Source organism: Ostrea edulis, chromosome 4 (assembly GCF_947568905.1).
Source record: "Ostrea edulis chromosome 4, xbOstEdul1.1, whole genome shotgun sequence".
In the NCBI taxonomy this organism is placed as follows: Eukaryota; Metazoa; Mollusca; class Bivalvia; order Ostreida; family Ostreidae; genus Ostrea; species Ostrea edulis.
The window spans coordinates 78,167,589-78,194,852 of NC_079167.1; the positions used below are offsets into that span (position 1 = coordinate 78,167,589).

General features: G+C 35.0%; 1 long non-coding RNA gene across 1 annotated transcript; it reads right to left on the bottom strand.

Moving 5' to 3' along the window:
- Nucleotides 1-12,562: 12,562 nt before the first annotated feature.
- On the bottom strand, nt 12,563-25,752 carry LOC125669381 (uncharacterized). The gene is made up of 4 exons (XR_008802672.1): nt 25,412-25,752; nt 25,167-25,262; nt 13,907-14,021; nt 12,563-13,819 (listed from the first exon to the last, which is right to left on the bottom strand). It is a non-coding gene; the product is annotated as an uncharacterized LOC125669381 (long non-coding RNA).
- Between the last annotated feature and the right edge of the window lie 1,512 nt (nt 25,753-27,264).

Sequence of the window (27,264 nt, forward strand, 5' to 3'; positions counted from 1 at the left end):
CCACACTCGTTGCCTCCTGTCTGTAAAGTCCAAACAATACCTGGACTCATCGGTGAACAAAACTTGAACCCAATCATTCTGTGTTCAAGTGACATGATCTTCAGCCCAGTCCAATCGCTCCCGCCGGTGTCGAACAGTCAGAGGGACTCGAACACATGCCCTTCTCGAGTTGAGACCTGCATTGTGAAGCCGATTCCGTATCGTCTGAGTGGACACATTCACCCCCGAGGCGTTCAGGAGGTCGTTACGTAGGCTGGTTGCTGTCCAGAAGGGATGGTGTCGTGCCTGAAGAGCCACAAAATGGTCTTGGCGTTGGGTTATCGACCTTTGACGACCACCCCCATGTCGGTGTGCTGCTGTACCAAAAGTTTGCTGTCGGTTCCAGGCCCTGTTTACAACGCTCTGGCTGACATTTAGTGCATTTGCAACGTCACGTTGTGAATAGCCAGCGTCAAGCATTCCAATACATCTGCCCAGTTGTTCTGTCATCAGGTGACGCCTTACACGTTGAGGGGGCATTGTGTTGATAAACGTAGTGTAAACTCTCAAGTGAGTTTGAAATTTTAGAAAGAATCAGACACCGATGCCTGAGTGAAAATCGTGCAATGGTAGCAAAAGCATAAACTGTGATGAGAAACGCATTTCCCATGGCATGAAATGCACGTGCAAGTTTGTTGAAGACGTTTTTGATTTCACTTGGACACAATATTGCCAGTTATGCAGTTATTAATTTTTTAAACATTAAATTATCTATTATCCTTATCAAATTTGAGTAGTATATATATTTCGCGTAATTGTGGTTTTCAGTATAACTAAATATAATGGTATTAAGATTGTATTCATGATATGTAGTATAATTAAAGCTATATTATGAAAAAATTTAATTTAGAATAGTGTAAAAAGTAAGGCATATATAGAAAATGGACAAGGAACCTGCAAAATGTACCCATTAAAACTATCCGATCAAATGGTCGTCATAAATGAATCATTGGTTGGAACAGTGTGTGTGTGTGTGTGTGTGAAAGTGAAGCTAGCGTACAGTGATTTTAGGATATATTACTGAACAAGTTGATGATACGGGAGTTTCAACAGTTTCGTTTAAAGTCAGAATTTCGCAAATTCTATTGTCGTTAAAACGATTTAGTTTGCCATTACAACCTAACATTGGGTCAAATGCTGTCTGACGTGATTCATACGGATTGTTAAACTGTTCTTGGCACGCTGATTTTGACTACGGATAACTCCGTTTACCTAATCAAGATATAGGACTCACGGCGGGTGTCACTGGTCGACAGGGGATGCTTACTCCTCCTAGTCACCTGATCCCACCTCTGGTCTGATCAGGGGTTCTTGTTTGCCCAACTATCTATTTTGTATTGCTTATAGGAGTTATGAGATTGATCACTGTTCGTTATTTTCACATTTCATTTTAATGTATTTTCTACATCCTAAAGAATATACACATGTACATTTGTACATGTCTGTAAAATGTGAAAGTCAATCGATGCTTAAGGCGAAGTTAACGAATAGTGAATGATCTATGTCCTAAATTTAATAAAGAATACAAAATTTAGAGCAGGGAAACGCTGATCGGTCAAACCCACCGAGAGCCCTATATCTTAATCAGGTAAACGGCGTCAAAATCAGTATGTAAAGAACGGCCTCAATTGGTATAAAACAAATCAGATAGCATTCAATCTAATGAGAAGCTGTATTTGCAAAACAAGATAATTATAACGACCATAAAATTTGCAAAATGTTGACGTTAAACGAGACTGTTAAAACCCTTGTAACTTCAAACTATTTGTCAGAAGCCCGCCTCGGTTAATTATTTATCACAGAAAGAACAGGCTCTTCCCTATCGAGTCAGTTGAGTTCCAATCACCATGCATAATATGCTGATGATTTACTTTCAAAATGTCATTTAATTTCCTAACCACTCTGATCTATATCAATTATACTAAAAAATCGGTTCATCATAGCCTAAATCAAAAACCTAGAAAAATTTAATTAACTCAAGAAATTTGAAAGGAAATATGCAAATATGTCAAATCACTTTGTCCGTAAAATATGGATACTTACTTTCCTCACATTTACTTCCTTGGAATCCATCGTCACATCCATGTTTGCAATGTCCGTCTCTATGGTTACAATGATTACTTTCTGATTGGCAATGGGGACTGCACTTCTCTGAACAATTCAATCCGTACCGGCCAACTGAACATACTATAAATGATAAACATGATTATTTATTATTTCCCAATATCAAGAAATATTATCCACAGTCAGTAAAGTATATTTAAGAACAAAATCATGGATGGTAACAATTGCAAGTAATTACCATCCATACATGTTAATTATACCAATGGTTAAGTATCAAAATCTGTGCTGAAGATACAAATATGATTGAAAAATATTGGTATTTAGTCATTCTACCTTATCTAATCTAAAAGAACAAACATGCTTTCGAAACGAAATCTTTAATCATCGCAGTAGGTGCAATCACTTTGACCGAAGAATTACGACGCCCAGGTTTAGGATAATAGAACGAGGCCCAGTGAACAAACAAAACGCACATACAGGTATGAATTTTACTTTATCAAACCTAGAAATAACATATATTTCGGCCTATACAGTAATGTTTATAGAACATTAACCTTTGTCACAGAGTTCCCCGGTATATCCTGGATTACAGCCTTCATCGCATCTTCCTGTTGTTCTGTTACAGGGGAGGTAACTCAGACACTGTCCACGACAGTTATACACACAATGGTAAAGTACGATTTTATCGGAATATTTAATATCTTCAACGAGAATTTCGTTTTCGTTTCACACCCCAGGCTACTTTACAAATTATTTTTTTTTTCATAATTCTAAATTTATAATACATGTTCTGGGCTTTTCTATTAAATATTTCACTACATTTAGTATATGTATTTTATTTGTTTGAGACATCTTTGAGATAATGACAGATGACTTACGTGCGTTACAATGTATCCCTGTCCATCCATTACCACAGCCATAGTCACATTGTCCAGTGGTGTGATTACAGGACAGGTTGTCTCTGCAGTGTCCAATACACGTTGATCTACACTGTAAACCGTAATATCCAGCTGGACATGCTACGAAAATTACACACTTTTGATAAGTTGTAGCTTATCATATCTCATTCTATATTTTAGAATTGTACATACATTAAGGTATTAATTTTATTTGAATGGTATAACAACCTGAATGTTACATATGTTACAAAAGTCCCCCACCCATCCTGCAGTACAACCCAAACACGTTCCGTTGACAATGCTACATCTCATTTCCTGACAGTTGTTTGGGCAGGGTACATCACAGTTATATCCAAACACACCGGATTCCTTACAACCTATATATATATATAATACAGAGAAAATATGGCATTTCATTTACACATACTAAATGGATCTTAACTGTACAATAATGTAGCATATCGTGAAGATCTGGACTAGAATAGGTCCTCAGTACCCCTTGCTTGTCGTAAGAGGCGACTTAATGACGTGGTCCTTTGCATGAGACCGCAAAAACCGAGGCTCACAGCAGGCGTGCCATGATAAAGATCCCTCCCAGATTGAAGGCCGTTAGCACTTAGTATCAACCTAAATTCTGCAGCCCTTCACAGACAATTGTGATATCTGCATATGAGTGAAAAATTCTCGAGCGTCCTGTTAATCAATATTCAATCAATTCAATCAATTAATCAATCAATAAAATGATGTAGCACAATATTACCTGTTACAGTTACTTCACACAATTCAGTGTGAACTGAGTATGTTTCATATCCGGTAGGATAAGCTGTTCCGTCAAGTCTTTCATTGTAGAATATAACGTAACGTCCATGTTTAACACAAGTTGTACTGAAATTCAAGGCCGCCAACTCCTGTCCGTTCTTGTAACATAGATACCCATCCTCCGCTGTAGTTGTGTTTGACACATAGAGCGAAAAACCAGCAAAACGCCCTCTTTGTCTCATGACTGAAATCATCAATTTATGATTACCATGATGAGGGGTGGAAATATATTGAATTGCTACAGGGAATTATCAGTCTATATTTATGAGGTAGGTGGGAACAATTAATAAACAATTTAATGAAATTTGAGGAAAATATATATTGCTTTTAGATGTAACAACTGTGACAACATGAACTGACTTTGATAGTAATTGCGACAACAACACTACATCACACTGTATCAATGAATGAGGTCAAACTAAAGAGTGTAAGACAACTCCTCCCCCCCCCCCAAAAAAACACCAATATATGTTTCAAAAAAAATTAAAAAAAATTCACCAAAGCCTAAAAACAAATGATGTTGGTAGATCAAAATTCTTTTGTGAAATAAATTGAAATATATTTATTCAATGCTTAAATGATATTGATAATAGGAAACTAAATTTTATTTTAATAAAACATCTTACTTATTTCATTATATATGTACAATGTTGCATACAACATTCCTATTTCTTCTGATGAGATTCTAAAAGTGAAGTGCATAGTTTCAAAGAATTATTTTCACTTAAATTGAACTGATTATTTTCACTTAAAATGAATTGAAAATATACTTTGTCTGTATGAAATAACGTATAATTGTTACCTAATAATTTTGAAGCCGTGTAGGAAGTGAATATCATGGATGAATCTTCATTAAAACACATATTACCATGAAATAATAATGGAAGAAACTCGGATTTACGGAATAGTTATCGATGTTTTGAGCGTGTTATATATAGTACTGGTAAATGATTTATGTAGAGGGGGTTTATGAACAATAGGACCATGTTCCTCGTATTATCCAGGACAGAGACGCTACAACGGTACTGGGAATTATCGTTCACTATAAAAAATATTAAAGCTTCTTTCAGTGGGAATCGGTTTGAATTTCAGCCCCTGAAAAGGTACTGATACATCCCTGTGTAACCATATCCTTCACAATCCTTAAACCAATTTTTATTGATAATCATTACCATATTGTTCTCCATAGTCCTTGAACTGTATTCTGATGCTGAAGATGCTGAGTACTTTCTCAAGGTCAACATACCACCATGTCCATCTTTTGCAGCAAGAGTATTAATTCCAAAAGGTGCTGACCTTGTACACGTGTTAATGTCTCCGTCTACTGCACGAATGGATTGATACTTCTGACATGTTCCAGTTTCTTGGCAGCCGGGCAACTCCCTAGCCTGCTCCGTCTCCTTATTCTGAGATAGGATTTCTGTAAAGCCAATGAAATTATCAATCACACTAAACAACGGTTTGAGAGCTTTTATCTTCATTGATACTGTATACATGCAAGGGATAATCTACCTTCTTTGACATTACATAACATAATTGGAATTTAATGGATATCGCACGAGTAAAGCAATTAAGAATTGAACCTAGCTACTAGTAAGCAAACGTGTTCATAAACATGGCTTAATATTTCCATTACTTTAAGAATAAGTGATACCAAGTCATGGAACTAATGACATGATGAATGTAAAATTTACTGTCTACTCACGGTATTCAGATGACGAAATCAATCCCACTGCTACATGTATGAGAAAGACAAGTGTATGCATGTCGTGTTTATCGTTGTAGACGAAAACAAGGAAGTTTGAATATTAAATGTTTATTTAGAGAACTTTACAGACTTCATGATATGGCTGACAGTTTACTTCTATAGATACCCATTACTGTCAAAGTTCAATGTATATATTTGTGGTATTCTGTAGGGTGTCAAAGATCAATGTATGCATTTGTGTTATTCCTTCGGGTCAATGCGTTGTTTGTCAACGTACGGCGGGTGGTTCGTGTCGTATTTAAAAATTGTCCGTCGTCTCAAATGTTTATATAAGTAATATATATTCATTGTACAACTTCACTTGACTATGAGGTGGGACAGTCCACGATCCTTGATCCAATCCTTTCCCCTTCTGCCTTGAAAGGATTCAATGAAATCAACACCCCACTGCATTTATTTATGATGGCTTCATGAAGTTATTCTTTTTGCACTAAATACATCAAGGAACTGAGTCAACAACAAAACAACTTTCTGAAACTACATATTGATTGTTTATCAAAATAAGACATTACTGCTGGTATTACTAATTGAACAAGGTAATTCTTTCGAAAACTCAATAACCAAACAATCTATGTATCCTGAAGTGTCTAGAATACAGAAAACAGTGTAAAAATGTCAAACGTGACAACAAAAGGGGAAGATAACGAACAGTAATGAATCTCATAATTCCTATAAGGAATAAAAAATAAAGAGTTGAGCGTATGCAGACATCTGGATATATCAGAGGTGGGATCAACTGTCTAGGACGAGTAAGCATCCCCTATCGACTGGTCACACCCGTCGTGAGCCTTATAACTTGATCAAGTAAACAGTAATCCGTAATAAAAATCAGAGCACAAAGAATGGCCTAAACATTGATATGAAACATGAAAGATAAAGATAACGAATAGTGATCAATCTCATAACTCCTGTAAGCAATACAAATAGCTAGTTGGGTAAGAAGTCAGACAGCATTTGATCCAATGACAGGTTGTATTGGCAAACTAGATCGTTATAATGACCATACAATTTGCGAAATACTGAAATCTGACAATGAAGCATGTTTTGGGGAGTCTGAATAGGTTACATGAAAAATATTGAGTAAAAATGCAAAAAAGAAACATCATCCTAACTGCTATTTAAAGCAAATTTTAAGGAATATGACTGGTATAGAAAATGTGGTTTAATAAAAATCGGTTTTGGTTGATTACTACCTACATTCTTTTGTCAAAATAAGTATAATGGGAATAATCATCAACTCTTAAATATAGTAAGAGCCATTTCTAAAATATGTAGCTTAGATCTTTAGTGTCAAATTAGGTTTTTCTGAATTGATTACATGTTTAACGTAAGGTGAAGATGAACGTCACACGCCTGCGTAAGTTCACATACAATCACAGTTTGTCAAAAGCAAAAAAAAAAAAAAAAATTGTCAAAAGCAAAACAAAAATCTTAAATAGATTATTATTTACAATTAAGTTTTTACTTATAGCAACAAAACTTAAGCTATTTATACAGCATTTGACTAGAACTTAAATTGATATGTTGAAACAGAACAGTTTTGTTTTGAATGATCTAAACATCTCAAACTTAATGATATCTATGCATTGTTCCAAATTTCTCAAAATACATGTAGATCATTCTTGATTCGTAAATGCTTTGTTTGAAACTTGTTTGTTAAAACTTCCCTAGTAGGTTTTGAATTTTAAACTTGTAGCTAAAGTAGAATTAATTTCAGATGGCCTAATCGAACAAAACGTTGAATTCAATAAACCAACTTAAGCATTCATTCGTAGATCTTACTGGCGGACGGAATGTTTGAATTGACCTCAAAACACAAACAGCTAATCTATTTCATAAGTGAAAAAATTAGAGTTCATATACAATTATAAGTGTTGTTATTAAAAGTAATGAGATATCATTTGTATCTCTATAAAGTTATGAATTAGTACCACTGTAGTAATTTGGGCACAAGTTGTTGGTTTTCAATAGAGTAAAGAATTATCAAGGGCTGTGCAATATGTATTGGATTTTGAAAATTCCTTATACAATACCACGAAAGCAGTTTCTAAAACCAATATACAAGATTTCCGATGTAGTTGGGTTCCGTTGTGTTCAAAGCATAGCTCCCCATATGGTGTACAGTATCATACATACATTCAATCTATATCTTTGGCAGAATGTATCATATTCGGAGTTAAAATTTAGAGAATGGCACATGTAGTGATAACTCTTTCTAAGAACAATATTCTTTCCATGCTTTTCAAAACAATCTACAAGCATTCTCCTATGGTGTACATTACTCTTTTGTTTTGAAGTTAGAGCGTGGACCTTGAATAAAGCTTCACATCAAAATCCTTAAGGCGGTATGGCACACTGTTCACTGGAAATTTAGACGAGTGTTTAGCATTTTGAGTGATCTCCGCCTGATTCACGGTTATTTTCAAACGGGTTTACATATTGGTAGTCAAGAGGAGCTACCAACCAGAGTTCATAACGACAGCGACTCTTGTCCGAGTAGGTTCGAAATCTACCGGAGACTTTTACATTTCTCTTATCTTCTACTCTGCAAATTCTAAATTCTAAATAAGGTTTTGTGTCTCTCGATAGATATCCTTTCTTTAGATTAGTGTTTCATTTCATTGTTATATATACTTGAGTTACATTTCTTTGATTTGTTATGCAAATTATTTCTGTAATGTTAGTGATCTCCGTCTACCACACTAAAGACATTTTAGTATTTGTATTTACATTTTTCTGTATCTTTTTTTGAAATATAAATACACTTTTAAGTTAGTAAAGTATAAATATTATTGAATTTGGCCCCAGTGTTTGGCCCTCTAGTTTTCCTTTTAGCTCTTATAAGTTTATTGTTATTTCGAATTTCCAAAATTTTGTCTTGAGCATCACTGAAGAGACATGATATGTCGAAATGCGCTTCTGGTGCATCAAACTTGGTACCGTATAATTTTTACATTATAAGAGATATTTGTTACACTGTATATTCATGTACAAACAAGCTATGCTCATTCGACTTCATATGGCGCAACTGGTCTCAGTAATCATGGGAGCTACCGCAGGTCAGCCCAAAGAAATAATGTGATGACATAATATGGGCGAATTTTGCAAGGAGTATGTCTCCATGCGCAATCATCAATAATGAAATAAATTACTGTAATCGTATCATATTTGGCGTGTACGATATTTGGCGGAAATCGTTTTTTCAACAAGTTAAAGTAGATTTGATTTAGCGCATTCCTGAATTACTTTAAACATCTAGATTTACGGATGGCATTTAGCGATGTACTTGATTTAGCGGAAGCTGTGTTCCGCCAAAGGCGCTAAATAGAATACACAGCCAAATGTAATACATTTACTGTATTAAATCACTGACGGAGGTAAATTTAAAACGATTCAATCACTAATTAAGCTTAATTAGCAATACATATATTAATGTGAATATGTATATATCATCACTGGATTGATTGATTATATCTTGTTTAACGTCTCTCGCGAGAAATTTTCACGCATATAGACACGTCACCAAGATCGGTGGAGGGCTTCAAATTTAGGCATATGCTTGGCGCTTACGGCTATTGAGCAGTGAAGATTCTTTAATGTGCCACACCTACTGTGACATGGGACATCCGTTTTTAAGGTTATTTACCAGGACCCGTGACATTCACACCTGATGTCGAGCGTTTGGCGATGGAACTGTCACTACGTGTTTTAACGACTTAGGTCTGTAGCAACCGGGATTCGAACCCTGGCCTACCGCATGCGAGGCAAACCCTCTATCATCTAGACCACCGTAGCGGTTTATCATCATTTGTTAATGAAGAATATTTATGTTCATAGTTGATAGCGGATGCACTCGTCCATTGGCATTGGAGTGCGACGAACACATCAATTACATGAACCATGAACACTTAAGAAACTGCCAAGTAACCAAGATTCCAGGGTTTCATGGAACTAATCCGCCACTAAGGGAGTGCCAAGAACATGTACCATGGTCAGAGCAGTAGTGCCCGAACTCAAACGATCGCTGCTTAATGGATGTGACCGGTCGACAGGGGATGCGTACTCCTCCTACACACCTATCACACTTCTTTTATGTCCAGGGTTCAATGTTTGCCCAACTCTTAATTTTGTATTCCTTATAGGAGTTAAGAGATTGATGGAAATAAAGCACCACTAATGAACTATTTCTAGCGTAATCATTCCAAGTACCAAGTAAAAAATAGCTTTATTAGAAGCATTTAACCCGGCGGATCTTTAGATCTCTGGTAAATCCCATATTTTTCATAATGCATTTGTATACGTGTCTTTTTTCTATGTAAAATTCGGAATTTGAATGCAGTTACACCCTTACACCCGACTGGAATCCAGAACTCATTAATCTATCAAGTATCACATCTTCTTGTATAATTACAAATAAATGTATGTTTAACATTTTTACAATATATTATAAATATTGTGTCATTTACAAAATGAAATTATTCTTATAATGTCTGTTCTAATTTTAGTAACATTTTGCACTGTATGTACATATATCTATGGCTGTTTCTTGGGAATTCGTACAGCTGAAATCTAGAGCTATATGCAAAGTGGATATTAACCTGAATACCTCAGTGGTTAAAGCACCTGACTAGTAGTACATGGGTTTCAGGTTCGTTTTCCAATCCAGCCCACAATTTTCTCCTTTCCAGTACTACCTTTAGTGCCGGTGACCACCCCTGAACTTGCAGTTCACCCTGCCATGGGCGACTAGAATATGCGTTTTGCGTTGTGGAGGGTGAAGATAATAAAAGGAGATATACACATCATATACAGTTGAATGGAATATTGCTACATTAAAATGGGAAGTTGACGATGTAGAAGCTGAAATCGTTTCATTTATCACGAAATTGAGTTGTTAGTTTGCCTTCAATATCTACTTTTAATAAAATATTAAAGTATAAAGCAGAAGTAGACGACTCTGCATATGCTGTTTATATCCTTCAACTGATTTGATATGCAAGAGCGTGTTCTGCGTATGGTCAGTTTTTAAATCAAGGCAGGCTACTGGCAAACACGTTGATGGTGTAGGGGTTTCAACAGTTTCGTTTAGTCATAGATAAGAAAGCATTTTTACTTGGTTGTTCAGAGAATGAATTGATTAATATCATATATTTTCATTTAAAACATTATATATAGTATTCTCTATGTAAAGAAAATCCACTCTTTCTAGTAGAATTTAAGAATATCTGGATAAATGTATATCACATTGAAAGGCACATGCTGCAGGGGTTTCAATAGTCTCGATTGAAGTCAGCATTTCGCAAATCTATGGTCGTTATAACGATATAGTGTGTCAATACAACCTATTTTTGGGTCAAATGCTGTCTGACGTACTTCATACCGATTGTTAGGCCGTTCTTGACACACTGATTTTGACTACGGATAATTCCGTTTATATAATCAGGATATGGGACTCACGGCAGGTGTGATTTGTCGACTGGGGATGCCTACTCACCCAAGGCACCTGATCGCACTTTTGGTATATCCAGTGGTACGTGTTTGCCCAACTCTCTATTTTATATTGCTCATAGGAGTGATGAGATTGGTCACTGTTCATTATATTCGCCTTTCATTAGTATTAGTTATTATTATTATTATTATTTTTTTGGTTTAGGAAAACTGAAAGAATTGATGATGAACACTGAAACAGTAAGATGTGCCGTGTAATCTAGAGTAAGAGAGATAGAACGCAATTTTGAACTGTATTTCATTTATTGTATTGTATGAGACTGATCACTGTTTGTTATTTTCACCTTTATAGGAATTTAGAGATTGATCACTGTTAGTTATCTCCACCTTTTCATGCCAGTACTTTAAATATTTTACGTGTTTTCGTTTATTTGCAAATTGTTAGATGAAACAAAAGTCTACATTCATCACAAACAACTTCCTTTCACATATATTCCTCTGAATTTGGTTTTAGAATATGCTAACTTCCACAATTATTTTCCTATGATGTATCATATTTTAATACGAAAAGGTTATTTATGTCATGGCTAAAAATGTGATGGTGTAGAATAGTTCAAAGAAAACATTCGATCCAAGAGTCTAAGAGACCGATGGGAATGTGTTCTCTAAATTGTTGAACACTATGGAGTTATTTATCTTGCTTAAAACTATCATGTGCTTGTGCCCATTGTTCATTAAAACCGTTCAACTACTCAATAGCTAAAATGAAAATATACTCAAAACATAAAAGAACTCTGGACACAGTCAGATATATATGGCATGTTGCATGCAACCATTCGTCAATTCAACAGTGATATTGTCTATGCAATGTGAAGATAACGAACGGTGATCAATCTCATAACTTCCATAAGCAATACAAAATAGATAGTTGGACAAACACGGACCCCTGGACACACCAGAGGTGGGATCAGGTGCCTAGGAGGAGTAAGCATCTCCTGTTGACCGGTCACACCCGCCGTGAGCCCTATATCCTGATCAGGTAAACGGAGTTATCCGCAGTCAAAATCAGTGTGCCCAGAACGGCGTAACAATCGGTATGAAACACGTCAGACAGCATTTGACCCAATGCGAGGTTGTATCAAAATTCTTAATTCACTTCATGAAAAAAGAGAAATGGATTCGGGCGGTGATATTTAAATATTCAAAGAAGTTAACTTCGGTGAGGATACAGATATTCTACATAATGATATTTGGGATTTAGTATTTGGAAGGAATGCATATGCATCGTGCTCTGTAAAATTAAACTGCTAGAGTGATGTATTTGATGAAGAATTGGTAGTGGAATCCATTAGAGTTTTTAAAGTGTCTCAAGTAAGATATACTAGTACCCGTTTAACAGATAAAACATAAAACACATATGGCCGTTTTGTGATACCTAGTCGAGGGTCAAACGAAGACGAATGGTACCTAGAAATTAACATTGCTTCTAATATTGTAAAGAACACGTGTAAAAGAAAACTGGTTTTGCTGAAGTTTATTTTTTGATACGTTAAGAACGAATGCAGTCAACAGAATGAACGCCGCTGTCTGCCGAATATGTATGTGAATATAACGGTAACCTTTCTGATCCAGTGAACTGCACCAAGAAGCGAGCCATGGTGTTACAATATGGGCATTTATTTTCTATATTCAGGCTTTGCAAAACACAAAAATTTAGATTATTATGTGCCAAAATATTTTTCAATCAAAACAAGTCATTTTGTGGCGTAAACATGAGTTCCTACATTAGAATATAGGGTTATTGAACTTATATTGGTGAATATTGGCACGAGTTGGCTTTAAAAATGTACGAGCTTGCAAGTGCATTTTGACACCCAACGAGTGCCAATATTCACCTATATAAGTTCAATAACCCTTTTATTATATAGCTAAAGTATTTAGTTGTTAAATTATATCCCCTTTCACTCAAACTACTCCAAAATAGACGAGAATTCATCAATATTGGCAGTGTGCAATAACAGCATGCATTTCTTAACTGTTCAATATTTAACCTGTCATTAATGCATGAAGTAAACTGATTTTGTAAATGGGGACATCATAATTTATGTACAGTAAGACATTTTGCTTAAGTAAATATCAAATACCGGCTCTGTCAGATTCGGAGGACCGTCGTTTGACATTTTGGCTTGTTTACGTCGTTACGGTAACGTCAATATTGAACGCCCATACTCGGAATGTTTCGGGCGCATACAATTTACGCAATGCAAAGTTAGTGTTCAATAAATTTTCAGGATATTGAACGCTAACACTCTCTAGATTTTACGCAGATTTTACATTAGACTATTTATAAGCTATATAATAATATAAAGATATTGAACTAACAAAGGATCGTTATTAACAATACACTAGTAAATACAAACAGCATGAATTAAGTGTCATTTGATAAAGTGGTGCCGGTATTGTTTATCAGTAATATTAGTAACACCTTGAAAAATTGTTTCAACATTTGTGCGAAGCAAATTTTGGACATCCTGCAAATGCATTGATGGACATGAATATTTCAAAAAGTGATTTCAATAGCAATACAATAACAGTACGTTTAGTATAAAATGCATATCATGAACGATCTCTTAATGACAGATTTTGGTATGAACTATCATTGGGCATGTTCAGTTCCTGATACTGGTGTACATCGGTATTGCTGACTTGTGGTGGCGGTGATATTTCTGCACTGGCGCTGTAGTCAGAAAAACGCTGCTCTTGTTTTCTGTTATATATTACCCTAATAAAGAGAAGGCATGATGTATATCAGAAGAGTTATGCACTAACGCAGGACATACAAAACCCTATAGCTAACTTTTTTGCTTACCTCAGTAATATAACAATGACAACAACAAGCACGGAGTTGATTACCACTGAGATTGACAAGACGGCAATATATGCATTTGTAGTACTATACTCGTCATTACTGGCATTAGGTGCCTCTGGAAGAAATAGAAACAATATTCAACTTTTCATCTCCTTCCTGTTGCGTGAACATATCAGCAGACGCTATGATATACCAGACAATCTATCCCTCAATAGTTCACAAATTCTAATTGTTCTCTGAACATTCTTATTGTGAGTGTTTATTCAGTGACATTATAATTTGCGGAACTTCGGGATACTGAAATGACACATAATAAACTCGTATAGATTGAACAGCGGTTAGCAGTTATAATCAATTCGTAACACAACTGTAAAATAGTACTGTTGTCGAAACAGTACTGTTTTACAGTTGTGTTACTTTCGGAACATCTGAAGAAATATGGTGAGTAGAATTTTGGTTGGGGACTACTTTTGTAGCATTAAATAAAATTTTTAAAAACTGGTTTTCATTGTAAAGGGTACCGTTACAGATGTTCCACTAAGACACTCTCATTTAAAAGAGTGGTGTCATTTGTATTAGTAAGATCCATTGGCTCGTTTAGTAGACGCCTTTATTAAATGCAGTAAAATTTCACCTTAGTAGTATTTCCTTCATTAATTGAAGAGCTATAGAAGTTCAACCATTATCCAATCGAAATCAATCAACGGTGCATATGAAAGGTGAAAATAACAAACAGTAATCAATCTTCAATCCTTCCTGATCAGTAACTTTCACAACACCAATTCGTGAAGTGTCTCAGTAAATTAATAGTTTATAAAATTGTATTGAAAAACAAGAAACCCATAGAAGTTTTTTCAAAAGTATTTTATATCGAATTAGAATTAATCTCAAATGCATACAAAATATCAATGATTTTTCCTACGCCACTAAGTGAAGCAGTTCAATATATACACATGTCACAACTTTTAGACCACATGTAACGTACAGGTATTATCCAATCAAAATCCAGTGGGTGCGGAAGAGGTAGTTGACCATGCTGATATGTTGCAAGTCTTGATATATAAATTCAGAATAAATTTCAAAATATTTTGATGAAGGAATAAGAGTGAATCCAAAATAGAAAAGTCCAAAATAATGTATGTGTGTACACATGCATGCACGTGTGCTTCAGCACAATTAATTGACTTACATTGTAGGGGATGCTTATTCCTCCTACATACCTAATCCCAACTCTGGTGTTTCCTGGGTCTGTGTTTGCCCAATTCTCTATTTTTATTGCTTATAGGAGTTATGAGACTGATCACTGTTCGTTATCTTTACCTTTCATACACATTTAATACAATATGCAATTAAAAAAATGAGAATCAAATAACAATAGATACACCTATACAGCATATAATAAACTTACGGAAATAAATTGAAACTGAAATTATTTTATTATGTTTCTAACACGCAATTTGAGGCAATTATATTTTAGTACGCAGTTTGCAGTTCACATTTCACAATTCTATAGTGAACTGCATTCTAGAACGCTGTTCACAAATTTCAGTCCGGAGTAGGGGTCTTCGATGATTCCGAGCCCGATGTTTATTCACTAAGTGTAATTCACAAAAAAGTAAAATTCGCAAAACGCACATTATTCAGCCGAAAGTGTCCTGATCAACAAAGCTAGCCCTTTCTAATAACAGTTGACGCCTAGAATCTGTATAGCCTAATTTCATTTAATTGATTTCAAAGAAGTTTATTACTTTTTTTACGAATTTCGCAATTTGTAACTTTGCTCTTTTCCTAATACCTGTTTGGTATTCATCATTGCTTTTATTCAAACTCTGAACGTCTGTAATATAATTTAGTTTGTGTATCCGTCATATTTCTAACTAAAGAATGTAGCAATTTCACTTTTATTTTCTTATTTCCATCAATAATTAATCTACGATGACTAACAAATTTCTTGTAACATAACGCAATTCTTATCATCAATATACAGGTATTTTACGCAATATAGTGCCCGATTCATTTGTTACTAGACCTGATGAAAGCTTAATTGTTTAAAGAAGAATTATGTTAGCTATCAAGTAGTATGTTCTGGTTCTTACAAGTTGAGGATCGCTGTATTTATGCCATTATCTTCACTTAGGTCTTTAGTTATGACTAGTATCGGAATATTGTATGATTTAGAGATTTGCAGGAAAAATAACCCGTGTCAAGAAGATGACGAAAAACTACTTATATATTTTCGAAAGAACTCTAAAGTCCCCCTCCTCTTCTTTATTCCAACACTTTTCTCGTTTTTACAAAATGTTATTCGTCCTCGTTTTCATCAGTTGTCTGTCGTTTTTCTTCGATTCTGTTTTACATCTTGAGACATTTCAGGTTCAAAAGTCTTATTAAATATTTGGTTGTAGATGTGTTGAAGGTATATTTTTGCCGTATCCAAATAAATTATACACAGCTTTCCAGACTCATTTTATCTAATCATGTCAAATATATTATAAAGATATGTTTGAGTTGCCCGTTGTGTTCACTTAAAAATTGCTGGCACAGAAAGATTTTAATTCTTGTGATGTTTATGGACATACTAGAACGCAAAATTTTTAACATTTCCTCTAAAATAGACCTTTTCCTCAATATGAAGAGTTTTGTAAGATTTCCGAAATAAGTTTAAATTTCATATTGTAGTAACATTACCAAATAGTTTATATCAACTCGGGTAGCACTTAACTTGTAATTTAATCAAATTTATTATCATAATTTGACATATTTTCTTCATTTGTAACAAACATAAAAACGAAATGTGTGATTGGGCCAAATGGGCGGGCGTAGGGGGGGGGGGATAACATCAATCATAATCTGGTTATGACAGGCTAATGAAGAATCATATATCTCTTTTATCTCAATGCACTTATTATATATATACATTTAGTTAGTAACTTATGACCATGAATTACGTGTGATTCACACATGCTGGTGCTGGTGTGCTATGAGCTAATGAGCATGTGCCCCCTTCTTGACTGGATTTTCTCTAATTTCGACTAAATATATACCATTTAGACACTGTGAACAATGAAGAACCAATTCAATTCTACTTTAAATCTGGGACCATTCTCTTTCCCTCAGAGTTAATCCCGTGGGGATCCGGGTTAGAATAGGTCATCAGTTCCCCCTTACTTATCGTAAGAACCGACTGAATGGGGCGGTCCTTCAGATGAGACCGCAAAAACCGAGGTCCCGCGTCGCAGCAGGTGTGGCACGATAAAGATCCCTCCCTGCTCGATGGCCATAAGCGCCGAGCATAGGCCTAGATTTTGCAGGCCTTCACCGGCAGTGACGTATCCATATGAGTGAAATATTCTCAAGAGGGACGTAAAACAATATTCAATCAATCATTCAATCCCTCAGAGTTACTTTATTTTCGCTGTAGGATTTAACCTGAATTTCTCCATTATTTACCGCAATGTATATGAAATGCGAATATAACAGTGATCAATCTCATAACTCCTATAAGCAATACAAAATATATAGTTGGGCTAACACAGATCAGGTAAACGGAGTAATCCGTAGTCAAAATCAGTGTGCCAAGACCGACCTAACAATCGGTATGAAACACGTAATGCTGAAACCTACATGATGTATATTTTGTTTTCATTACGCACTCTGCTACACTGGGAATGTCTATTAAAATTATTCCATATATTTCTAACATATGTAGTTCCTTACTAAATATCACTTTAAATATAGGACATGTCTATCTTTTAATAAATGTTACTAGTACTGCCCTTTACTACCATGAAACTTATAATTTGTTTCAAAACATAACCCAATATGTAATTCTTATTTGTATTTTCTCGTCTTTAAAAGGGAGTATCGACATCCCAATCTTTAGAGGGAAGTTCCCAGGTATCTTCTGCTAGTGACAGTCTACTGGTAAATCCAGACATACATTCGAAGGATGCTGATGTGTAGGACACAGGGACACCTGATCCAAGAACTGTGGAATAAGCCGCATTTCATTCGGATCAACAACATGGCATCCAGATGGGATGCCTCTCGAGGTTGAATAAAGTATATTTGGTTAATATTCAAATCAATCCAGATATCATGTTCACAAATGGAATCATGGCGTTATAGTACACTAATATGCATGTGCCATTTTACCATTTATCATTAACAGTGCGACATTTAACTCTGGACACGAGAAAAGTCCGGAGTTTCGCCAACCCTTTTATTGAAGATACAATAAACCCTTTACAAAAATGATGAAATTTTATTTTCATAAGACATGTACCAAACTTTACACTCGTAACTATTGTAGTTTTTAAGATATTTCACCTGAAATCAAAAAATCACATGAGAATGTGGTGGAATTTTCGCTCAAATAAAACGCTCCCATCAAACTTCCCATTGGAGAAAAAATCTGATACAATGTTTTACTCCAATAGGATTTTACCTCCCATTATTAAACTTAACAAGGGATGCAATGTCCCATATGAGGGAATGTGCCATAATGGACCTGAATTGGGAGTAAATATCCTATTTGAGCATGACAAGAAATAAATATCCCCCACAAAAACCACAGGGTGAGGATTTTTATCCCATGAATTTAGTGATAAAACAGAAAATTGTATCTTAAGGAGTGATGCTTGTCATGATTCTTAAAGATATACTTACACCTTACAGGCTCAGGAATGGCATTAACTTGATATGCAGTACTTAAGCTCATATATGTAGGCTTATGTGTCTATGGATAAATGTCAGAACAACATGCGAAATCAAATGATATTAGAGCTCTGCATTATCATACTCTTCCCCATGCAATTTCAAGTGTATGCAGGGGCCTCCGCGCTCAAAATCACACGGCCTCTCACCTCTGTCGGCGTGGATTCGAATCCCGCTTGCGCCGGTAAGTGGGAAAGTTTCCCAATTTACTTTCGGAAGGTCGGTGTTCTTCTTCCCAGGTGCATTGTATCTGGGTTCTTTCTTCCACCAATAAAAACTGGGCGCCACCATAAGACTGAAAAATTGTTGAGTGTGGCGGAAAACATCAATCAATCAATTGTATACATATAAGCCTTCCACAAAATTATCAGTATAAAATTGGACGAGAATAAAAACATTGCTGTTAGAACAATATGAAATACTCATTCACATGCAATTGCTCACATTCACTATTTATAACCTTTCAAAGGTCGTCAGGCGTGAATATGTTCACAGTAACCGATAATTTTGTCTGTAATGATAACAGTATGGGTATATACCCTACTGTACTATCCTTTGATGAAATGTAATACTAGGTATCATATACATCCCACCTTTGGTGTGTCCAGGGGTCCGTGTTTGCCCAACTATCTATTTTGTATTGCTTATAGGAATTATGGGATTGATCACTGTTCGTTATCTTGACCATGCTAAAAGAGATAAAACACAGAAAATCATTATTCTGTCTCTAATTATCAGGTATAACAAAACTGTTCTAAATAGTGACAAATAGGGTGTAATGACCAATACTGATTTTATTTACAATTTCCTTTCAGATATATGGGATCCGATTCTTCTGAGAACTGTAGATTTTATGAAGCTGTTTTTGACAGAAGATGTGGTTTTCTCCATCTGTGTTGCCACTAACCATTATGCTGAGATGGTCATATCTAGGAGCAATGATTGTCATATGCTTCCCAAAGGAAGTTCGTAGCCTCTCAGTGAAGAGGAAATGTACAGATACTGCTAGTTCTAAAGTACTGGTATTGTGCTAGTGATTTCCAGTTTTAAACGAATAATAAAATGCATTACAATAAGACTATAATAGCTCTAAAATTTCATTGTTATTTCGGATTTCAAACATTTCGGTTAAGCATCATTGAAGAGACATTATTTGTCGAAATGCGCATCTGGTGCATCAAAATTGGTATCGTATAAGTTTTACAATAAGATTATCTTTACTAAAATTAATCTGTCTGTACATCTACCACGTTTATCAAATGTGTACTACAATCACCTCTGATAAAATTTCATAAGTAATTAAACACATAATGTTTAGAAAGCCTTGATTACAGAAAACATTTACAGAGTCAATTGAGTATTCAAAAGCTCTGACAATACATTAGTAATTGGGGGCGAAGTATTAAGAAATACTTTGTTTCAGATTATTGGGTATTATCTTATACATGTCTGCTGTGAAGTTCCAGTCGATAAACAGATATTGGTCAACACATGCCCTTATCGGAACAACGTAGTTTCAAGAATTATGTCTAGAAAATGGTCATCTTTATCATTTGAAAGCCTTCTTTAAGCTGATATTAAGCAAATGGTTGTGATGTGTTTAGGCATTTATCTTATTGCATGTTTTTTTTGTGTGTTTTGGTTGTCGAAATTATTGATAAAAATTGATAATGAAGAATTGCTGATATATACTAAGGACATTGTGACTCTGATCTAAAGAAATCGAGGACTAGTTAATATCTATACATACTTTGTTACATCATGACTATAACATTGCTTGTAAGAAAACAACACAAGAAAAATATAAATTTAATCAGTGACTAAAATGTTTTGTTCAATCACACGATTTTTAAGTCATTACACTTAATTCTTGGAAAAATTCCTTAACTGGCAATTGAAATCAATGTACAAATGTAGTTTTTCCGCTTTCAACAATCAATATTGAAAAGTCACATGAGGATCGATCAACCTTAAGTACGTGGTATTCTAGCATCATGAATGATCTTGTACATGTAAATGCAGATTAAAGACAGTTTAATCAAATTGAAATGGGTGTGTACTGTATTTGAAATATGAAAAATAAAATGCATTTTTCAATATTTGTTCAACACCTTTTTCAGAACTTGAAGAGCAGAAGATGCATTCCAATGACTCGCATATGACATAGAAGACAAAGGAGAGCTCTTGAGAATAAAAAAACTGCGAGTTTAACAGTCAATGAACACATCCCATGACACAATCCATCCTGATTCAGTAAACTTGTAGTCCATTATTCTAAGGACACACCATGACTTGGTTAAGATCAAGTTTTGGTGTCAGAAGACCAATGTAATTAAAATCATTGCAAAATTAACAAGTTGGGACACCTGTAAGTGTCTTATGTTAGCATACTGAATGAGGATTCATTACTGAACAGTTGAAGGAAAATCACTATTATGATGATTTAAAAAAACCAAATAACGATTGTGTAGTTTGATAACATTATGATCCATATTTGTTGAATACACAACTTTGCAAAAATGAATTGTTCTGTTTACTAATTACTGGTATTTCAACATAGATTACTGTAACACTAAACAAGCTTCAATAAATTTAGAAAGTTTCAGTTTCTGCAGTAGAAAAGTACCCCTATTGATTTTCAGGTACAAAAGTCACTAGGTGCAATACAATACTCTGTACAATTGGTGTCTGACCAGTATTTTCAGAACCCTTTGATTGATAGTGATAATCCATACTGGGGTTGGTCATTGGTAGTAGATGACCCCCATTGATTTTCATGTCAAAATATTACAAGTCACTAGGTGTAATGTAGTCAGTACTATATGCAATGGTGTCCTCCCAATATATTGAGCCTGTTGCTCAGTTGTTATGATATTTCATATGTTGGATGGCTATGAGTAGTAGATGACCCCAATGATTTCCAGGTTAAAGGTCAGCAGGTGCAATGCAGTACAATAAACACTTTATTGGTATCTGACCAATATCTTGAGAAGACTTTTTATAGTGATGTTATTTAATGCATGTGTTGGTCACTGGTATTAGATACTTCCAGTGATTTTCAGTTCAAAATATCACCAAGTGCAGTGATGTACTTCATTTATTGGATGTCAACTAGAAGGGTATACCAAACAATTGATATATGCTGGCCCTTCAGAGAAGAGGGAAATTTTCCACCTTTAACATATAACCAAAATTTTATGAAATGTAATAAAGAAGCAACAATTAAAACATCGACGACTTTCTTGTCCCCTTTACGCATGTCCTTGGCACTTCCGTGTTTTGACTGTGGTAGTATAAACATTGTCACAAGTATACATATCGCATACAGTGTAGCTGAGGCCGGGGGCATTTATGTTAAGCAAACAATTTTTGTTATGATATTCATGTACTTATTTTCTATCTAGATATTAATAATAGTTTACATAACAATACATTACATGCAGATAACTAGTTTATGGATATGATTGCAAAGATACTTGGTGTTTGATGGGGGGGGGGGGGGGGGGGTAGCAGCACATCCTACTTGGGCTACAGTTTATTTTTACATGGGTTTTATTTTATCATTTGAACTAATATTTATCAATATGTTAAACTTCTATTTATTTTGAAATATGAATTGCTTATATTGTTGAGTTTTACTGAAAACGGTGTAGGTTTGTATTATTTGTCATTAGTGTGAAGTTTGGTGAAATGCTCAAATCTACAGTTTTCATACTACAATAGATCAATTGCATTATGTTTCAACGTAAATCTTTTTATATATATTAAGGGTCTTTGATATGAACATCTTTTGATGGCAGTTGATTATGCTGTATGTATTTTCCTAATTATCTAAATTCATCAATAAAATCCAGCAAAAAAAAAACAATGTTTGGCAAAGTGCCAATTTATAATACATTGGTATAGATGTCAGTAACGCACTTTTTACGATGGGTGAATATTAATATCATAGATGTAATTTTATATTACATGTATTACATGGTAGTGAGGGAGATATGAAGATTTATATTATACGTGTGGTGTATATTGAAAGTGAGATAAATCATTAGCTTCATCACAAGCCCATTTGATAAAGCACTTTCGGTACGAACTACTTTTGACACTGTCTCCGCTTGGGTGGCATATTTTCTGTGTTTATGGATATCGACGCATGAAATAAAGCATCCAAGGTGAAGATAACGAACAGTGATCAATCTCATAACTCCTATAAGCAATACAAAATAGATAGTTGGGCAAACACGGACCCCTGGACACACCAGAGGTGGGATCAGGTGCCTAGGAGGAGTAAGCATCCCCTGTTGACCGGTCACATCCACCGTGAGCCCTATATCCTGATCAGGTAAACGGAGTTATCCGCAGTCAAAATCAGTGTGCCAAGAAACCTTCATCCATGGTTTCTTTAACAAAAATGCCCTTTTGTACTGTATATTAATGCATTACAAGGGCACAATTTTTCCGCTTAAGGAAGACTTATAAGCATGACGTCCTAGCCACTGATTCAAAACAAATTCAATCAGCTGTTTCTGTCATAATGGGGGTCATTTTAAAATTAAGCGAAAAGAAGACGTATGAGATAAATAGAACATCTATAATTGCGTATTTTGATGTTTGGTTTATCCAACTCGTTGATACCATATCAATGAGTTGGATAAACCAAATATCAAAACACGCAATATAGATATCCTATATTTATTCACTCAAGAAAATCTGTATTCCCCGAGGGCAACACCCGAGAGGAATGTGAGTTTTCTTGAGTGAATAAATCTTCATATATCCCGAAAATTCATGCAATAAATTGTTTATTATACCGAAACAAATCAAGACTGCAAAAGTGCATTTGAAATTGCAGCCCGCTGATCTATACATTACATGTAGCTGGTATCGCCCTAACGGTAACACCGCGCCGTTAAGGTATTACGGTATAAGGTACATTCAACGAAATACAGTGATATGATAACCAGTATTTTGTATTTCCACTCTCTTTGAATGCTGATTTACTTGCTTGTTTTTGTATCAACCAAAACTAGGTGATTTAACTGTGTATAAGAGACCCGCATATCTTGTGCCTTATGAACAATGGAAGTACAATGACTCGGACTTATTGTGACGTCACAATAACTACGTCTACCTTGCCGTAAAATATATGGAAAATGCACGAGGTTGCCCAAGAGGTAAATATGATGAGATATATGATGTTTCAGAGGGAGATATGAAGTTTTTTCATCCCTGGCACGTGACTATCTAGACCAATCAGATTACACGTTGCATAAAAATTTCATACTGGGGTATAATAATATAGGAAATCAGGATTTATGGAGAGAATATGTTTTCAATTTCAATTTTTTATATACCACTAAGACAAAACATGAACAAAACGGGCTGCATTTTGCAGTTCAATTAAGCTTCATATACATATGTCAGTTTCCATGGCAACGGATAGTAAAAATGTGGTGGTGCGGTTAAAATGATGTAAGATAGTGCAAGTAAAATTAATACTGGGGAAATCAAAGAAATCTTCAACATTGAGTTGCCGAACCCTATCTGATTTCTTTGATTTTTACATAGAATTGATCTTTAGAGGTTGAATATAAGAAGAATGTTTTTGTTGAATATGATACACATATATTGATAGTTTAGTTATTGAAAGTAAGTACTTGAACATTCATATACATTGAACGTTTGGAAGGAAAAACGGGTAGTACTTTTTGACAACATTTGATACTGTGTTCTTGCTTATCAACCAAATATATTTGAATACAAAAATAATGTAGATTAGATTAACTTTAAAGATCGATTAAGCATATCTGACACCTCAACTTTACAATTGATGAAAATTTCAAGTTGATATTTTGAATATTTTCCTACAATACGACTGGGCAAACTGGCCCTCTAAACGAAATGACGTCAATACCTTACGTGAAAAGTGAAGATTAAGAACAATGACCAATGCCGGAACTCCCACAAGGAAAACAAAATGAAAAGTTGGGCAAACACGGACCCCTGGATATACCAGAGGTAGGAACAGGTGCCTGGGAGGATTAACCATCTTCTGTCGGAATAATCCGTAGTCAAAATATGTGTGTCAAGAATGGCCTAAAGGCAACGATCGATATGTGACACTCTAGACATCATTTGACCCAATGATAAGTAAGTGACGGAATGAAAATCGGAAGAAACAGTAAAAACGTTATGTTCCCAAACTTTGATTGCGGATAATGATAATTATCAACAAAGTAATACCAATATTTTTCCCAATTCCATCATGGGAACAAGCTAATAAGAAACAAAATAAAAACAATATGCTCCCAAACATTGTTGGGGGTATAATATGTGTAGTAATGGGGAACAGTAACAACAAAGCATAATGAGACAGAAAGTAAAGCAATGCGTTTCCAAGTTTCGTTTTGGAAAGATAATGACAAACAGAATACAAAAGCCTGCTCTCAAACAACGTTTTGGAAACATAAATTTTGCATGTACATTTTGTAGTACTTGATTGACTTTTTGATTTCGTCATGAAGATCGTTAGTACAAGTAAATATACCTTTGTCGCAGAGTTCTTTGGTATATCCTGGATTACAGCCATTTGTCACATTACAGACATTCAGACAATCTGGGCCACATGTTCCTGGAGGGCACTCTGGGAAAACCAAATTTTCAAGAGACAAGCAAAATACACACTTGGAAAAATAAATGTGAATGCAAGGTGAAGATAATGAACAGTGATCAATCTGTGTGAATTATCAAAACCCAAAAGTAGCTTTCGAAACAAAATTTTGTGAACCCTACCTTTGTCACAGCGTTCCCCTGTATATCCTAGATTACAGCCACTGTCACATCTTCCTGTTGTCCTGTTACAGGGGAGGTAACTCCGACACTGTACACTACAGTTATACACACAATCCGGACCGTATGATTCTGCTGGACACTCTGCAAAATATTATTTCACCCGAAAAATTTATTATTTTTAAGAACATACCCCTTTCTGCTTCACATTAATTGTCATTTTCCTTGTTGTCTTCATCGATTTAAAATATAGATTCCATCCATCAAATATTCAAAGAGTACAATTTGTAAATTTAGAAATATATTGTTTCTTTTCGAAAGCTTTTAAGATAATGCCAAATAAACTACGTGTGTTGCAATGTATTCCTGTCCATCCATTACCACAGCCATAGTCACATTGCCCAGTGGTGAGATTACAGGACATGTTGTCTCTGCAGTGTCCAGTACACGTAGATCTACACTGTAAACCGTAATATCCAGCTGGACAGGCTACCAAAAAATTCATTCCTTTGATGTATATTGTCGTACCAGTATCTCATTTTATATCAACTTTATTGACATTAAAGTATCAATAGTATATCAATGATGTAACATACGTAATCTTACATTCATTACAAAACTCCCCTACCCATCCTGCAGTACAACCCAAACACGTTCCGTTGACAATGTCACATCTCAATTCCTGACAGTTGTTTGGACAAGGTAAATCACAGTTATTTCCATGCACACCGGATTCTTTACATCCTAAAGATGTGGTATAGAAAAAATATAGCACCTCATTTATTCATACACTAAACGGATTTAACTGCACAACGATGTAGCATAATATAACACACAATATTACTGTATTTATCATATTGATTTACATTTATTATTCACTAGGTATAATTGGTAGCACAATATTACCTGTTACAGTTACTTCACACAATTCAGTGTAAACATGGGATGTTTTATATCCGGTAGGATAAGTCGTTCCGTCAAGTCTTTCATTGTAAAATATAAGTAACGTCCATGTTTGACGCAAGTTGTATTGAAATCCAAGGTCGATAACTCCTGTCCGTTCTTGTAACATATATACCCATCCTCCTTTATAGTTGTGTTTGACACATAGAGTGAAAAACCAGCAAAACCGCTTCTTTGTGTCATGACTGAAATCATCAATTTATGAGAAGATGATGAACCTGATGATAGGTGGAAAAGTGTTCAATTATCACAGAGATTCATTAGCATATATTTGGAAACGCCATATTTTGGGAGCTGGGAACATTTAATAAACAATTTGATGAAAATTAAGGAAAATATGCGTTGCTTATGTAAAACTTATACTCTACCAATTTTGATGTACCAGATGCGCATTTCGACAAATAATGTCTCTTCAGTGATATATATATATATATATATATATATATATATATATATATATGTGTGTGTGTGTGTGTGTGTGTGTGTGTGTGTGTGTGTGTGTGTGTGTGTGTATGTGTGTGTGTGTGTGTGTGTGTGTGACTGGCGTCATGAGAAAGGGGCTCCTATCTTTCGACGTCACAATTCACAGAAAACGACGTCAAAGTTGGTGAACTTGAAACGTCAAAATCGCGGCAACGTAAAATTAAAAAAAAAATTATTGGTTGTATTTGCTTACATTTTGGATGCATTAATTATATAAATAATTACATGGCAGTTCCAACATAGAATCTGTACATGTCCGAAAAGAATTCTAGTTAGATATTACATGTCATTAATTGCACTGAACAGGTACAAATACCTGTGTTTGTTAAAACATATGTAGCACAGTCTAGTAAATACGTTCAGGTTTCCAAATGAAAATGTTATACACGACGCAAAGTTTATATGCTGAG